Source organism: Odontesthes bonariensis, chromosome 2, assembly GCF_027942865.1.
Source record: "Odontesthes bonariensis isolate fOdoBon6 chromosome 2, fOdoBon6.hap1, whole genome shotgun sequence".
NCBI classification, from domain to species: domain Eukaryota; kingdom Metazoa; phylum Chordata; class Actinopteri; order Atheriniformes; family Atherinopsidae; genus Odontesthes; species Odontesthes bonariensis.
In genome coordinates this window covers 21,041,636-21,046,008 of record NC_134507.1, presented here as the reverse complement: position 1 = coordinate 21,046,008, position 4,373 = coordinate 21,041,636, and positions in this window count along the sequence as shown.

Sequence of the window (4,373 nt, the reverse complement as noted above, 5' to 3'; positions counted from 1 at the left end):
CACTGCGCAGGCGCGCTGCCACCGCTGCTCTGTGGCTGCAGTCGGAGAGAAGATGCACCGCTGAGGCTCCACACGCAGTCGGCAAAACACAGAGGATCATCACATCTCTGCTGCCGAACAACCACACTACTAAACCCCCCCAAACACACAACATGGTTTAAAAAACAATGCCGCTTTGAGATTTGGTCTATATCTGAAACACATGTGGGCGCAAAGACAGTCACAGTCAGTCGGTACTAAAGTTAGAAGGGACTCATTCATGGAGAAAATGTGTCCTCAGGTTACAAACCAGTATGAAATAAAAATGCTTCTGTAAACGGACACACAGAGCTTCCTGTTTGTTATCTCAAAGCAATTTCAAAGCCAGAAAAAGGGGTCAGTAGTGTTACATATCAACATTTACAAATAGGGACTGATCTGATTGATTTCTAATTTCTCAAATGGAACAATCATTTCTTTTGCTATTTTTAAGTGCCATTAAAATGATTCCATCATACTGAAAGGTGCAGAATATTTGTCTTTTTTTCTACGATTATTCCGGATATTAGTCATAAAGCATGGAATGAAATAAATTTGAAAGCAGTTAAGAAACCATCTATACATGGGCATTCAGCATCTTTTGCCTAAAGACAGTATGGTTTCTAGCCCCATTCTCAACAAGATAACTTGCACACGTCTGAAGAAAAGTCCGTTTTTAATGGTTGTCTCATGTGGCTGAAACTGAAATAAAGAGACGTTCAATCTCTACACAGGCAGATTGCAAAATGTGTGGTTTTAAACTGGAAATCATTTTGTTTGACCTTTGAATTGAAAGAAATAACGGGATGAGACAAAGATACATCATTTCATTTTACACGTCATGGCTTGAAAAACAGACCTGTCGTAATTGTAAATTTTCCACTCAGTCAAAGAGCATCAGCATCATGAAGCACAACAAACCTGTGAAACTCACTAAATTCTGTCCTCTCTAAATATTTTCCAGCTGTTAACACAAGGGGGCATCACTCTTTTCTCCCTCACACACACACACACACACACACACACACACACACACACACACACACACACCTATAAGCTGCTCTGATGCAGCTCTGTGCCCACTTATCAGAAAATGACAAAACATTATTGCTGCGACAGTTTAAATCCGAGGGTTATAGCAGATAAACACCTATTTTTGCCCCAAAAACAACAGAGTAACACGCACAAAGGAGAAGTACTTAAGTAGTACTATTTCAGCTTCAAGCATCTGATGGACTCTGTATATGAGGAAGAGGGAGTCTATCAGGTGGATTATGAAAAGGGCATAAAAGTAAGTTCAAGATGGAACATGTGCATGCTCCTTGACACCAAAGGCTCATTAATAGGATCAGAAGTGGCCCCAATCATTTGCTTTTGGGTTATTTTACTCGCTGAAGGGTGCTTGCACCTACATAGCCTATATGTGAAAATGTCCAGATGTACAAGACCCCTCAGGTCATCTGGATCCGGTCTTCTATCAGTTCCCAGAGTCAGAACCAGACATGGAGAAGCTGCATTCAGCTTCTATGCTCCACATGTCTGGATCAAACTCCCAGAAAGCCTCAGATCAGCTGAAACGCTCAGTGTATTTAAAGGGATAGTTCACCTCTTTTGACATGAAGCTGTATGACATACCATATTAGCAATATCATTTATCAAATCAAATCAAATCAAATTTATTTATAGAGCACATTTCATGTACAAACAGTTCAAAGTGCTTTACATAAAATAAAAGCATTGCAGCGGGGAGTGGAAGAAGCATTAAAAATACATAAAAGAATATAAAGAGAAACAAATAAAATCATTTAAATGAATTTAAAAACAGGCAACAGTCTAGATAAGTTAAAAGATATTTCATGCATAGACACATGAGAACAGAAATGTCTTTAACCTGGATTTAAAAATGTCTACATTTGGTGAAAGTTTAATCTCCACTGGCAGTTTGTTCCACTTGTTGGCAGCATAACAGCTAAATGCTGCTTCTCCATGTTTAGTCTGGACTCTGGACTGGACCAGCTGACCTGAGTCCTTGGATCTAAGAGTTCTGCTGGGTTTATATTCTCTGAACATATCACAGATGTATTTTGGGCCTAAACCATTCTGGGATTTGTAAACCATCAGCAGGCTTTTAAAATCTATTCTGTGACTGACTGGAAGCCAGTGTAAAGATTTTAAAACTGGTGTGATGTGTTCAGATCTCTAAGTCCGGGTTAAAACTCCAGCAGCAGCGTTCTGGATGAGCTGCAGATGTTTAATGCTCTTTTTGGGAAGTCCAGTTAAAAGAGCATTACAGTAATCGAGTCTACTGGAGATGAATGCATGGATGAGTTTCTCCTGGTCTTTTTGGGAGAGGAAACCTTTAATTCTGTTGATGTTTCTGAGGTGGTAAAAAGCTGCCTTGGTGACAGCTTTGATGTGGCTGCTGAAAGTCAGATCTGACTCTATCAACACTCTGAGGTTACCAACTTGGTCAGTGATTGTAAGGTCCCGAGTCTCAAGATATTTACCAATACTGACCCTCTTCTCTTTGCTACCAAACAGAATGATCTCAGTTTTGTCTTCATTTAATTGTAGAAAATTCTCTCTCATCCAGGTGTTTACTTCCTCCAGACACTGACACAGTACGTCTGCTGGGCTGCAGTCGTCTGGTGACAGAGACACATAACAGCTGTGTATCGTCTGCATAACTGTGATAATTGATGTTAAAATTCTGCAATATCTGACCCAAAGGGAGCATATACAAGTTAAACAGAAGAGGTCCAAGAATTGACCCCTACCTTCGTCATGGCCATGACGAAGGTAGTCCGGCTAGTTGGCTGGGGCTACAAAAAAAAAGCGTTTTGCTTCTCAAAACAATATGCGTTCAAAAGAGTAATACATTTGCGGGCACATATTACACCGGTTTTAAAATCGCTGCATTGGCTCCCTGTGTGTTGTAGGATTGATTTTAAGGTTCTTTTAATGGTTTTTAAATGTCTTAGGGGTCTTGGACCTTCTTATCTATCAGAATTGCTTATATATATTTTTTTTATGAACTCTCGCGCACCCTGAGATCCTCCGGCACTGGCCTTTTAATAATACCCAAAGCTAGAACACAAACTTACGGTCTGTGGAATAGCCTGCCAGAAGACCTGAGGGCTGCAGAGAGTGTTGATGTTTTTAAAAACAGGCTCAAGACCCACTTATTTAATTTGGCTTTTAACTAATGTCTTATTTATACATTAATTTAATTATTTTAGTCAACTTGTATTTTTAGCCCTTTTATTATTTCAAAACATGTATAGCACTTTGTGCTACATTTCAATGTATGAAAAGTGCTTTATAAATACATTTTGATTTGATTTGATTTGATTTGCATCACAAAATCGTTCAACAGAAAAAGTCAGACTTCACAATCGCTTGGCGCTATTTTCTTTCCCTTCATATCACTGCGTACAGCCACCTGCCGATAGCCGCACCCGTTACGGTGTTACTGCTCGGAAGCAGGGGACTGCTCGGTCTGCACTTCGGTCTGAACGGTCTACACAGCCCGTAGTGATACGAAGGGAGAAAAAAATAGCGCCAAGCGATTGTGAGGTCTGACTTTTTCTGGATGAACGATTTTGTGATGCAAATGTATTACTCTTTTGAACGCATATTGTTTTGAGAAGCAAAACGCTTTATTTTTGTGGCCCCAGCCAACCAGCCGGACTACCTTCGTCAACGCCAAAACTCGGCTGGAGCTCGGCTCACAGGACGCAGCAGGGGGTAAGAAAATGTTCATAAATGATATTGCTAATATGGGATGTCATACAGCTTCATGTCAAAAGAGGCAAACTATCCCTTTAAGTCCAGGTTGAAGACACACCTATTTTCAGCTGCATTTGAATGAAGCTCCAAATCTGAAGCTTGAGTTTCAAAACTTAATCATATTTTAACTACTGATTTTATCTATTGTTCTTATTTCTTTCTTTTTATTTAAAATTTAAATTATGCTTTTTATTTCTACTGTTTTAAAGTATCTGTAAAGCACTTTGAATCGCCTTGTTGTTGAATTGTGCTACACAAATAAACCTGCCTTGCCTTACAAAAGGAGGACTCTGTATCTCTCAAACATACAGTAATGGCTTCTGTGGCAGAGAAGACAGTTTGAGTGTGTTTTTTTTTTTATTATTAACATGCTTGTGTATATTAATTCTTATAGTCTATGTGCAATAAATTTGGATTGGCCAAAATGTTTTTGTGCAAGTGTCTGTGTGTTTGCGACAAAATCCTTATGTGTACATGTACACATTAAGGAAACAATATGAGGAACCCATCATCAACAAAACAACATTATTTTCTAGATCAGGATTATATGGAGGGAGCGTGTAACC